At 41.8% G+C, this 14,191-nt stretch overlaps 1 protein-coding gene across 1 annotated transcript in view; it reads right to left on the bottom strand.

The window, feature by feature from the left end:
• Positions 1 to 14,191, bottom strand: part of LOC126247077 (epidermal retinol dehydrogenase 2-like) — a 380,879-nt gene that overhangs the window by 259,211 nt on the left and 107,477 nt on the right. The window contains exon 2 of the mRNA XM_049948448.1: positions 11,312 to 11,364. The gene's annotated coding sequence lies outside the window, so the exon portion shown is untranslated. The remainder of the gene's footprint in view (positions 1 to 11,311; positions 11,365 to 14,191) is intronic.

Below are 14,191 nucleotides of genomic sequence, written 5' to 3'. Positions count from 1 at the left end.
AATTTACAACTGTAGAGCTTGTTTGCGTTATACAAAATTTTAACAAAATGCCTTCGTTTCTGTAAATACGAGAAAAAATCAGTGGTAACCACAAAAGAAATCAGTTGTCCCTATAGTTAATATGGTGCTACGACTATAAAACCAACAGGCATTCATTTGCTTGCCTCATCTGTAGACAGCGTTTAACTGCATATGTGGGAATAAGAAGCAAACTTGGCCGAATTGCAACTGGGCGCCTTTCAACAGATGAAATTCATTGCAGTTGTCGGCACGCTATAGGCAGCCCAACCGCATAGTCATGTGAGGTGGTTGAACATTGGGACTAATACTGATTACCGACTGGGAACAGTTACTAGAAGGTTCAGTCTCAAAAAAATGGTTCAAATGGCTCTGAGCACTATGGGACTTAACATCTGAGGTCATCAGTCCCCTAGAACTTAGAACTACGTAAACCTAACTAACCTAAGGACATCACACACATCCATGCCCGAGGCAGGATTCGAACCTGCGACCGTAGCAGTCGCGCGGCTCCGGACTGAAGCGCCTAGAACCGCATGGCCACCACGGCCGGCCGGTTCACTCTCATATAAGAGGTGTAATGTCGTGCGCCCTTGACAAATTTGCTTTAGCCAGTAGCACTTGCCAATGTGCGTCCTTGCTGAGACACAACGTCCGTAGTAAAGCAGAACGATCTACGCAGATGGCTGCATGAATGTGGTATCTCTGGAAAGTGTCTAATCAAGCGTGTATTTAAGATGGTTCCGTATGTGTACATCAACACAGACATCTGACAAGAAAATATAAAAAGTGCAGTACGAAGAGCGAGTGTTCTGATTTCACAAGATGTCTTCTCCCATTATCATCGGTAACCAGACGTCCGCAACTGAGATACCTGTTCATACATAAATACAAACTGTGTGTGTCTAACGCATCATTGTATGTTATCTACAGCTGATCGGCATAACATCTGTTATCTATTCAAGTTATTTGTGCTGTACTTATATCGAGACTTTTAATGCATGCTTTTCAAATACGCTTTAAGCTAACCTCAATTTTTTCTTTGCAACTGGATTTTCATCTCTTGTTCTGCATACAGGATAAGTTTCATCACAACTGTTACATTTTTTCTTTTGTTTTTGGCAACCTGTACGTATGCGAAACAGACAATAAACAATTTAGAGAATAAGAGAAAAGCAGCTTTTAAAATGTCATGTGAGAGAAGAACGCTGAATATTGGATTAGTAGAAAGAATAATAAATGAAGAAGCTCTGAATTGAAGTGCGGAGAAAAAGTTCACAACTTGACTAAAAGACGCGATCGATTGATAGGACAAATACTGAGACATCATGCAATCGCCAGTTTGGTAGCGGAGAGAAGCGCGCGCGCGCGCTCGCGCGCTCGCGCGCGCTCGCGCGCGCGCGCGCGCGCGCGCGCGCGTGTGTGTGTGTGTGTGTGTGTGTGTGTGTGTGTGTGTGTGTGTGTGTGTGTGTGTGTTGGGGGGGAGGAGGGGGGAAGGAGGGGGCAGGGGGGAGGGGGAGAGGATGAGTAGGGGGGGCTATAAACCATAGGAGGAGACCTAGGCTTGGATACAGTAAGAATATTCTAATTGACGTAGGATGCAGTAGATATGCTGAAATGATTATGCTTGCACAGGACCGACTAACGTGGAGAGTTGCATCAACGCAGCCTTCGGACTGAAATCAACATTTGGCAACCATTGTGACTTCACTTTATACTCCGACAGCCATCAGTTCTCTTACTGCTCTTGTCATTAAAAGTATCTTATATTTCTTGAAACAACTTTCAAAATTTTGCTGGCATATGCGTATCTATTTCTGCTGGATCTTCGTAGAATGTGCGCGATGTGCCTTGTTCTAGTCAGTTATAGTACTAACACAACTCAGTACAAAATATCTAGCGTCTCACTATTCTTGGTTATTTTCTCCATGATTGTGAAGTTAAATTACTAGGAACTATAATGGCAACGGGGCAGGGACAGAGACTATATAATCATTTATAAGTGCTATACCTGTTCGAAACGCAATTTTTTTGCGATTTAGCAAAATTAATTGATCCTATTAGAAACAACCCCGTATGTATTCTAGCCAACCTTGAGGTTAGTATTTGAAACAAGGCTCTTCATCAAGAGAGATCAAGCGAAGCTTCGATACTTTATTTCTCGCAACAGTATTCCCTAACCTTTTAACCGTCCCTCTCACGTAACTATTTCCACCAGTCGAGGGGAGCTGTTGTTTGGCTCTAATGTAGTGATGTCTAACAGGGTTGATCATGTGATCAAGACGAACTTCTTTTTCTGAAGAAACATTTTCTGCGTGTCATACTGCTATCCAGGGAGGCGGTGCAGTGGCTAACACACTGCACTCTGATTTCAAAGCGTTCGTTTGCGACACTGACGTTCAGCTCAATAACTACGACACTGTATCGGTTCAGTACCCTTGTTCCGTTATGTTTAAGGTTTAGAGGTGCTACACTGTATCACAACAATTGTATTAAGGTCTTTCTTCAGTCTTTTCTCTAACTATCTAAATGGCTAGATGAAAAAAAAGTTAAGAGCTGCTGTTTTTTGTTTATGTATAGTGGTGATACGTTTCGAAACCTCAGGTTCAAACACACGAATCAATTTCACTGCCATGGAAGTTATGCTTATTAGCTAACCTTACTTTATTCATTTTATGACTTCTGTATTCAGAAACAAGTTTTTGCTTGACAATCTTCGACACAGTGCATGGGGCATATGTGTGTTAATATTTCTGTCTTTTAAAATCTTAATTTAAGTTTGTGGCGTGTTGGACGTATTTGCGCCTCTCCATCCAGGTCCATATTGGTCTATGTCTCTGCCTTCAGCTTGTTAGTTTGTGACCTAACAGTACACGTTCGATCATCCCAATAATTTATATTTACAGCTTTTCTTTTCTGTGAAATTTATATTTTTATCTTGTAACAGCGACTATTAATAATACTCATAATATTTTGGATACCTCTGATATTTTCTTTCGCTATTTTATTTTGTGGTGTATCACCGATTAAAGAACAACTTTTCTAAAAACAAAATTTCACGAGAGGTAGTGGTGGCGGGGGTGGTAGTGGTAGTGGTAATGGTCGTGGTAGTTGGGGGCAGTGAAAGACAACTGAGGTAGACAAAGGCTGCAGCAATGCTGAATGAATCATTCTCTCATTTCCCTGAAGTCGTTTTGCAAACTCAGCAAAGGCTCAAATTAATTTACCTTTACATTTTGCCGTGCACGTCTTGTTATATACACATACATTTACGACATGTCAAAAACTTTTATACATATGTAGTCGTGCCAAAATAAACAATTTTTACCCGAAATACTATTAAGCCCTTATAGTTTTCTTTTTTAATTATAAAAAGAGTCATTACCGGTTTCAAACAGACAAGACCTTCGGATGGCAATAAACATCCTGTGTACTTTATTTCACATGTGGCCGATGGCATAAAGTCGTTTCATATTGTGAGTTTTCTGGCGCTATCGTCAAAGCATTTATGAGTGAAGGTTCGAGAACTAGAATGAAAGTTGTATTGGCGACCAACAACGAAATATAACACATAACGCTTAATGACGGGCGAAAATTCTTATCTTTGCTACCTACGGGGAAAATTCCAAGGATTCTGAAAAATATATCTGGCACTGTAATGTTTATGTGACAATATGAGGAAAAAGGCTTTTATCATTCCACATTTCGAAGTACGTTTGGCACATAATATCTTACACCATTGGACACTTCGACCGTCTGGTTACCTGGGTAAAGAAATTAACTCTTGGCAGAGATAAAGCTTGGCAAAGCCTGTGTCTTGTCACTGATGGGACATGGGCGAAAACAAAACCATCGAAATATTACACTCGAGTCACATTATTTCTGAGTGATGTGTTGTTCGGCAAGATTTGCCATTTTCTGCAGTTATCTCTCAACTTAAAATGAGACTCGAGTGCTGCACAGTCATTGACACATGCACAGAATCAGATACGAGGGTCATTCAATAATTAAAAAGACAAATTGGTCTGGGGAAAAAATTGTTAATAGGAGAAGTTTGGTACTTTTGTGGCTTTACATTGACATCACTGGGATGAGCCCTGATCAGCTGATGGATCAACATTGTTTTGTTTATAACCTCAAACATACATTTCAAGATTGCGAGTAGGCTTGAAATGTCCACATTAGTTGAACAACGTTCTGTTGTTCGTTTTTTACTTGTTGAAGGCAAGATACCAGTGAATATATAGTGTAGAAATGGTTCAAATGGCTCTGAGCACTATGGGACTCAACTGCTGAGGTCATTAGTCCCCTAGAACTTAGAACTAGTTAAACCTAACTAACCTAAGGACATCACAAACATCCATGCCCGAGGCAGGATTCGAACCTGCGACCGTAGCGGTCTTGCGGTTCCAGACTGCAGCGCCTTTAACCGCACGGCCACTTCGGCCGGCTATAGTGTAGAATGTCTAAACTTTATGGTGCAGGTTGTATGAGTCGTGCATATGTTTACAAGTGGGTAGAGCGAATGGTCGCGACTCAGTGATTGACGAACACCGTTCTGACCGGCCAGTTGCAGTTTCAACTCCCTCACTTGAATGTCGAATTGATGACGTTATTCGTGCCGACCGCCGTGTGACTGTGGAAATGATTGCTGATAAGGTTCAAGTTAGTACTGGTACAGTCATAACATTATCTGTAACAAGCTGAAGTACTGCAAAATATGTGCAAGATGGGTCCCAAGGGAGTTGACGCGGCTACACAAGGAAACAAGGTTGAGAGTGTGCACAGAGCTAAAGGAACGTTATGGAGGAGAAGGTGAGCACTTTCTCAACAAAATTTTTTACTTGTGATGACACTTGGGTTCACTATTATGAGCCAGAATCAAAAAGACAAAGCATGGAGTGGAAGTACACCAACTCATCTGTCAAGAAAAAATTCAAAATCCAAGCATCAGCAGGAAAAGTCATGTTGACGGTGTTTTGGGATGCTGAAGGTCTAGGTTTTTTGTGATTATCTCGAAGAGCAGCGTACAAGGAACAGCCAATACTACTTTGATTTGCTTTTAAATAAGGTGAAGCCAGCCATGAGAGAGGGACGTCGTGGATCTTAGAGGAGAGCTTGATTCTCCAGCAAGACAATGCACGTCCTCATATTGCTCAACTAACCCATGAAACCATCGACAAAATGGGCTGGTAAGTACTGCCTCATCCTACTTACAGTCCTGATTGAGCACCCAGTGACTTCCATTTGTTTGGTGCACTGAAGGAGGCATTACGGGGGAAGAGGTTCCAGAACAACGAGAACGTGAAAAAGTTTGAGGGGAAATTGGTTCAAACATCAAGATAAAGAGTTATTTGCAGCTAGAATAAGAAAGCTTGTAGCCTGTTGGAACAAGTGCATAAATGTTCAAGAGGATTATGTTGAAAAGTAGAAGAAATATTGTTTTGTAAAAATAAACGCTTTTTTTCTCCACACAAATTTGTCTCTTTAATTATTGAATGAACCTCGAATATACAGCTCGTTTCTGCGTTGACTTCTGACATTCGGTATCGTCTGATAACGAGAACGAAAGATAAGCATTCCGCTGTAGTCAGAATTTAATCTCTGCGTTGCTACAACAGACTCAGTAGTCTCTACAACGAAATTTGTACTGAACGCCACCGTTTCTGCTTAAGATCCTTACTCAAACTTGAAATCAGTAGGAGTAACGAGATGGCCTTCAGTTGGTCCTGTAAACTAGTATTACCACATCGTGCCTTAGTCGGACACTGGACACGGTCGACAGCCTGCCGTGTGTTAGCTTAAGCGCTAATGGGAACAGCCCGAAGCTCTCAGTATGCTCGCCTTGACCTGACCAGATCTGCAATCTGCAGCCTGCTGCCCCTACCCCCCCTTTCCCCACCCTCGGACACACACACACACACACACACACACACTTCTGAAACTTTTAATGGTTGCTAGCGTCCTAGCTACTTATGGAATCAACGCTATAGCTGTACTTCACCAGGCGTGCATAAAAGCCGTTATTATTGACTCTACTGAGCAGAATCTCTTCTAGATTATTACGTTTTTCCAGTAAATACATCGAAACTGACCTACTAGGATGTGGGATCGTCACCCTCGGGCAAATGTTCATGTATTTCATCCAGAATATGGTGTATATCACATTGAGATCGAGACAATTGAAACTAGTAATTTAATTAACAAGGGAGGTGCGGGTTTGAGTATCGATGACGAGAATTCTTTCAACTTGTTTAACTTTCAAGAAAAAACAAGCGAGGGAATAAATCTGAGGGTTCTCTAAGTTTTGGAAGTTTAATTAGGTTCTTCAGTTCCGTAATGAAAACTGGATATTGACACAGAATGGGGAGAGAGAGCACAAATGAAAAGGTTTTGTTTCGCTATCTGACCAGTTTCTAATTTTCGTCGGACTGTCCATTACCTAATTCTCAAATTATGACGTGATAAATCTATAGAAAGTAATTATAAACCACTTTAATTCCTGTAATATGACTCACATGAATAACTATCTAACCAAAATTATTTAACGTGGAACTATTAAGGCGGCATATAAATTACGTCGTTTGTAATGTATCATTATGTATTTCAATCTGACGTGGGCCCCAAGCATTTGCAAGGGTGAGTCGCATTAAGTATACCTCCTGAAATTTACCACTCTTCTTTCGCCGACATACATAGAAAACAGTGATTTCAAACTACTTCTAATAACATGAAAACTAGCTACATACACGGCGGACCAAAAGCCAGGAAGCGGTTTCAATGTAAATAGCTTTTCTATTTATTATTAATTTGCATTGATATCTTGTAGTCTTAAAGACCAAGGATGAGAGATAATTTACACTTGCGAGTGGAGTACAATCTGAGATAAGTATCCTCCGCTTTAATAAATAAAAAGTTATTCACAATTCAACACCCTCCGTGATTTTCGGCCCACCCTGCATCAAAATGAAACTTATTTTCACATTTTTACTGCTGCGACGTTTACCACTTAGCCTGTTGGTTCTTGGTGTATTCTGCAATGTGAAATTTCGTGCTCCCAATAGTAAGTTTATATAAAATATGAATTACACAGAGAAATTCTGTCTAATTCAGGTTTCGCAAAATGAAACACTGTTGAATCGAACTCCTTAAAAATTATTACATCGGTTGTTACAATTTATCCTTAATAAAAACAGAACCTATATATACAGGGTGCCCGTAATTAAAATTCCAGTTTCAAAACGCTGTAGAAAGAGAACCACTGTTAGAAAGATGTCGGATTTGGACAGCATGGCCGGCCGCGGTGGTCTAGCGGTTCTAGGCGCTCAGTCCGGAACCGCGCGACTGCTACGGTCGCAGGTTCAAATCCTGCCTCGGGCATGGATGTATGTGATGTCCTTAGGTTAGTTAGGTTTAACTAGTTCTAAGTTCTAGGGGACTAATGACCTCAAAAGTTGAGTCCCATAGTGCTCAGAGCCATTTGAACCATTTTGAACAGCATGTTACAGACGGCGGGGGAAACGTCATGGAACAAAAAAAGAAAGGAAAATTACACCAGTAGACTGTCTGTAAGCGTCTTAACGTGGTCGGTTACAAATGGCAGATGAATCGAAATAAGACGGCTATGCTTTGAGTTGCACATTAAACCAATCGTTCTGTTCACTGTTCATGACTGCACAACTTCGGCAGTCAAGAGTTGTGGCACTGTTAGGTAAGTCCATCAACCACGGCAAGGTCATTTAACATCGGATGAGAAAAATCTGTTTTTAATTGTCCTGGAGACAAAAACCGCATAAAAAGCAAAATGACATCGGTTTACAATTGCCGTGAGACTGTGGGCAAGACACGTTCAGTATTCTGTCTACCACTTTCGGCCACAAGTTGAAATCGAATAACATCAAGTTCCACAACGGATCGGAGTGTCTCGGGGGTCACGTTCAGAATGCGTTGCGCTATGCGTGCCTTCAGTTCACCTACTTTCGTAACTGGTGCAGTGCACCCGTCATCTTTGACACAACAGCACAACCAGAGGTCACAAGGATTAAGATCAGGTGATCTGGACGACCAGGCTGTAGGGAGGTGACGGCTGATAATTCTAGCATTTCGGATGATCCTACCCACATATTCATGCTGTTGAAGGTGTGGAATGACTTTGGTGCGTGAAAGACTCTAATGGCGTTTACCATTGATGGCACAAGTAAGAGCACCCGCAGAACTCATCTCCTCGGAAAAATTCGGCCCTACGAAAGTGATGCCTTCAGCTAGCACCACACAGTCACCTTTGCAGAATGAAATAGTAATGGCTGATGTGCGTGCAGATTTTCCGTTGCCCATATTCTGCAATTCTACGTATTGGCATGTCGTTGGAGATGAAAATGGGCATCGTCTGTCTACAGACTGTCCCACAGCCATTCATTATCCATTGCAATGCGAGCAAGAAAATCCAGGTCAACAGGACGCAACTTCTGAACATGGGTGAACTGGTATGGCTAGCAGTGCAGGATATTTCGTAGGATTTTATGCACCATGCTTGCAGGCATGTCCAACTTTCAGGCAACCACTGCTCGACCTCTCGTGCAATGCTGTGGCCGCATCTTCGGCAGACGTGACATTAACTGCTTTTCTCCATTTGTCCCATTGCACCCCAAAAGAATCTGGCTTTTCTAATTTTGTAATCATTTTCTCCAGACCCTTATCGTACCCTAGAGAGTCAGGAATTTCTGAAGAGCTACTGGCGCACCGTCGCCGTTCTTGTAAAATATCTTGACCAGCAGCGCGCGATCTTTATAGAGACAGTCATGCTGGGCGCCTCGGACGTAAACTGAGTAACAGCTGTGTATCGCGCGTCTGTTGGTGTGCACATTCTGACTCTTACAGCGTCATCTGTTGGTCAAATTTTCGTAAGTTTTTGTGTTGCATGCCGTTTCCCACTGCGTGAATTATATGCTGTTCAAATGTGACGTCATTCTGAGCTGTTTTTCTCTTTCTACAGCGTTTTGTAACTGAAACTGTGATTATGGGCAACCTGTAAATGTCTGTGTGAATTTATAATGGTGCAGAAATCACGTGGATTACACTAGGAATCTAACGAGGTCGAAGTGGATTAAATACCATGAGTGCACATACCCATGCGTATAGCAAGCAGAGTACCAGTCAAAGCCATTCTGTACTATCTTTTGCCCCCTGAAAGCTAAGGAAGAAGAGGTTTTCAAAGCCACCTGCACTTTTTATTCAGTGATATAATTTCTACCCGCAACGCACTATTGATACACAGCCACACATCAATGGAACAACGAGTGACTGGAAGTGTGAAGTATCAAGCTGCAAACGATGAAGTCAGCTTCTTCCTAATCAGTCAGTCGACATGAAGTCTTTCGTATACTATTCTGAAGAGGACACTGCGCTCTGACGCACGTATTCCTTCTCAGGCGAGGAAAGCTACCAGTATGGCATGCTCGAGGTTCAGGCTACGCACATCTGCACGTCACTTTTTGCTGGGCTGCTCCTGGTTTGCTGAAAAGAGGCGGAGTACCGAGGATTTTTGGTGACACCACAATAACTATTCACAATTAAATGTTCATCGAATTTCCTTTTCTTTGGAGGCTTGTTAATATCAGAGAAGTGTAAAAAACCTATTTCAGACATGTTTGCTGTTACCTGTAAGTTTTTCATAACTTTTTATAGTATTTAATTTATTCATAACGTCATTTTCCTGTTCGGTTAATAAAGGATGTTAAACACCTCTAATTGAATTGCTTGTGAAATGGCAACACTGTTTCGAAAGTTTGCTACACAGCTTGTTATCGGAAAGTTGAGTGCAGCTGTGTGTTCGTCCGTCAGTTGCTGTGAGAAGCTCATTTTGTTGAATTGTTACAGAAATGGGGTAGTTTGTGCGAGAACAGCGAACTGATATTGGAAAGTTCAACAGAGACAGGCTCCATCAAGGACTGTGAGGAAATGTCTAAGCGAAGTATCCTGCTAGGAAACTCCCCAAGACCATCGCTGTTCAAGATCCGTACAAGAAATGGGGGGCTGTAGGATCCGTTCAGAACGCTCAGAGGGATAGGTGACCGACCGTGAAGACCCCTGAAGCTATACACAATCCGTGTGGACATTACGAGAAGTTTTCTAAAGTCGATAAGAAGGTTACCGCAGCAGGTTGGTGGATCTCGTGTATTATGGCAACGTGCACTAAAAGATATGAAATTACAAGCCTATCATGTGAGTGTGGTGCAAGGGTTGAAATCTGAACATCGGGAAAAAAGAGTTCATTATTGCAAATGGCTGTTAACATTAACTGCTAGCGGTTATTTGGACCCCTTGCTTTGCTTCATGTCAGATGAGGCCTGCTGTCATTTGTCAGGATATGTCAACTCCCGGTATTGCAGATACAGCTCGCATGTTCCGCATGAAAAACGTCTCCACTCGGAGAAGATAGGTGTCTGTTGTGCGTTGTCGGGCATGTGCATTATTGACCCCATATTTTTCAATTGCACCTTAAACAGTGCCTGATATCTAGAGATCTTTGACTCCTTCTATATCAAATTGACAGTTACAGAGCAGCTGTATGCAATATTCCAACAAGATGGAGCAACCGTTCACACATCGAACCAAGGTACGGCCCAAATCATCAACGTGGTCCCCGAGGACGGAGTTCTCAGTAGAGGGCTTGGCCCCCAAGATCCCCGGACTTAACATCGTGTGAGTTTCATTCATGGGGCACACTAAAAAGCAAAGTGTTTGCTGACAGTCCTCGCACAGAGTCGATCTTAAACGGAACATTAGTAGAGAAACTAACAACATAACCCCTGCAGAACTGCATCGTCTTGCTGGTAACGTCATCACACGAAGTCAGCGACGCCTAGATGCTCATGGCCACCCACACCCAGCGTCTGTTATAAACACGTAACTACATGTTTTTAACGTTACTATTATTTGTATTTTTGTAGTTAGTTCATTGTTACTTGAATCTCGGGCGTCAGGCGTACCAGTTTTATGTGGGACATCATCTATAGTTTTGTAATCAAACTAACTAGAGTTTTTCATGCACTCTAATCTACACAACGAAAATAACGGTGGCAAAAATACTAGTTCATACCAAATGACATCAAGTCACACAAACAGTTTCAGGAACAGTCAGTCTCCTCATGTTGGAGGATTAGCGTAGTAAATCTGCTGGCTACGGCGGTGCTTGCGTGCTGAGTGATTTGTGAGGTACTGACCGTTGGTGCGTGGTGAGCGTGCCGTTAGTGGTCGCGAACGCCAACATGGGTGCTGCGGCTCTGCTACGCACCGGTCACTTCCGTGCACGCTTCTCCTCTCGTCTCTCACTGCGTCGCCTCGTTGCTGAAACAACAAAAACCAGTTATCATTTCACCGAAGCCAACAAACATTTTATGTCTTTCTTGTGGACAGCTACAATTTAAAGGAGACACTAATATTAACTGAATTTTCCGTCTGTGATTGTCAGAACATGATAATATCAAACAGGAAACACTTCCTAATACTCTGTGATTTTTTTTCCTTTTTTTTTTTTGCGGTGGGGGGTGGGGTCCCTAACCGAACCGGATATCTTCAGATGCCAATGTCGCGAATGCAGCCGAAATCCGATTCGTGACCAAATAAATATAATTTTCCGGAGTTTCTTAGTTGGTGTAAGAATTACAAATGCTTCACATTGACAGAAAAGTTTTGGAATGGTCAGAAATTATATACCCGCATACGCCATTCAGTGTCTAGTGATGCACCGACTTCCCTCAGGTGGCACCATGGTAGAAGACGTCAAGATACTCATGGCCAGCCACGCGAATTCGATAGATTTCTGTAGGTGAAATATGCGGCTACCTTTAAATGCTCGAAGATTCTTGAGCACCAGTGCAACAACTGCAAAACTTTGTTGGTTTTATACGCCCCCCCACACAGACACTCGAAGAAGTGTAACAGGTATATTTGGAGCTGCAAATACTGTTTACATATACACTATGATAAATGCCTTACTATGAAGACTTGAGGCTACTTTTCTTCATTACAACATATTACGATTTATGCTAGTTCTACAGTTGCATCGAACAAGTAATGGGCAGAATACTTAAAAGTCGCTGGACAGGTTGATGACAGTTGTGAACAGGGAGGCTCAGCGTGGAAACTTAAGTGCTCCGAGAATTTCTCGTGCATCTCTTCATCACGTAGGTTAAGGGAGGAAAAAGAGACTGGGAACTGGGAAAAGGTAGCAAGCAAAGGGCGAAAAAGGGTAAAAGTTGAAAAAACTCCAGAAATTCAATTAGTATATCAGTTTGGCTTGCTATCTGAAGTGGAGGAAGGGCCTCATCCAGATGTAGTTGAAAGTAGGTTGATGCAAAATATTAGCTTAAAGAAAAAAAGACAGGTCGGGATCAAACCAGAATAGGAAAAGAAGAATTCTGCTTATAGGCAGAAGCCATGGGAGCTGTGTGGGCTAGCAGCTTCAGGAGAAATTAGTTCTGGGGTACCAGGTCACAAGTTTTGTGAAACCAAGTACAAACCTTAGCCAGGTGACAGAAAACTTAGGTCAGCTATGCAGGGACTTTGAGAAGGAAGATCATGTAATTATAGTTGTGGGAGCAGGAAACAACCTGGCTAGGAATCCAAGATACAGTATTAGGAGTGACCTGGATAAAATAGGAGCAGAAACTGGGCACACGAATGTGGGGTTTGTGGAGGTCTTTCAGGGCCATCATCAGCTCTGGGTAAACACTGCTGTAAGGCGTGTTAACACTGAGCTGAACAGGATGCTCCAGACACCTGCAAAATCTCACATGAGTGTTGTTCCAGTTGATGCTATTGGTAGGTGGGGATACACTACACATGGCCGGCACCTGAATAGGATGGGAAAAGTAAGTTAGCTTCTCTATTAGCAGGAACTTTAAGGGGGTCCACAGTCACACAAGGGGTGATCCCTGTGGTTAATGCGTCCAGGCAGACAGGTTGTTTAGGTTAAAGCCAAAGTCCACACAGATGACAATCAAGATAAATAGAATAAAAGAAACTTAACGTACAGTTAACAGGGGTAAAGCTAAGGGCAGTATCAACATACTTAATCAAAATATCAGGGGAATAAAAAATAAAATAGATGAGCTATTAGTGTGTTTAGATGATCTCAAAAATAAGAATGAGATTGATATACGCTGTCTGTCTCAACACCATGTAACTGTGGGCATGGATCGCGTCAGTATAAGCGGGTATAATATTGCATCTTACACTTGTAGATCTAGGATGGATAAAGGAGGAGTTGCCACTTTCATAAACAAGGGTATAAATCCAAAACTGTAGAAGTAAGCAAGTTTTGTGTTGATCAGCACTTTGAGGTTTGTGCATGTGAACTTCAGCTAGGTTCATAGTTGCCCATCTTGTAGGCATCTTTTTAAAAGATTGGGAATTCTTAAAACAGCCTCACAATACATCTACTCACTAATGAAATTTGTTCTCAACAACATGGACCAGTTTAAAAACAACAGTGGCATTCATGAGTATACTACCAGAAAAAATAAAGACTTACAGTGTCCTTTGCTCAACCTACCTTTGGCACAGAAAGGGGTAAAATATGCTGATCTAAAAATTTTCGACAAATTACCAGATGAAATAAGGTGTCTGACAAACAGCGGTAATAGCTTCAGAAATAAATTGAAATCATATTTCCTTGACAACTCCTTCTACACCATAGGTGAATTCTTGAATAGAAATAAATAAATCTATAAATATGGTATATGCATTTTGTGCCATTTAAGGGAATGGGGTAAATAATAGAAATATTAACCTTTAACTCTGTACTGTAATACATATATATATATATAAAATTTGTTTCATATGTGCATTTCTTGTGCACTTGACACGTTCCATATCATAACGGGTACGTACTGTGGGATTGATCAATGGAACACTCAACCAACTAACTAACTCACTAACTCATCAGGTTGAGACAGCGTTCACGCAACCTACGGTCTACTACAGACGTCATTGTCACGAGACAGGATACTGTCACATAATTGAGATTTTAGACTTCATTTCCCAGTGCTTGGGTGTGCAGCATTAGCTTTGATTTGCATACTGAATTGTAGCCGAGAGTTTTAGGGTCTTAGATACTAAACTGAAATCGTCAGTAAAAGAATTTCATACACTCAAGATCCAAAGAAACTAG

This window comes from Schistocerca nitens, chromosome 1, assembly GCF_023898315.1.
Source record: "Schistocerca nitens isolate TAMUIC-IGC-003100 chromosome 1, iqSchNite1.1, whole genome shotgun sequence".
Taxonomy (NCBI): Eukaryota; Metazoa; Arthropoda; class Insecta; order Orthoptera; family Acrididae; genus Schistocerca; species Schistocerca nitens.
The sequence above is the reverse complement of the archived record's forward strand: the minus strand, read 5'-3'. Positions and strand labels throughout refer to the sequence as shown.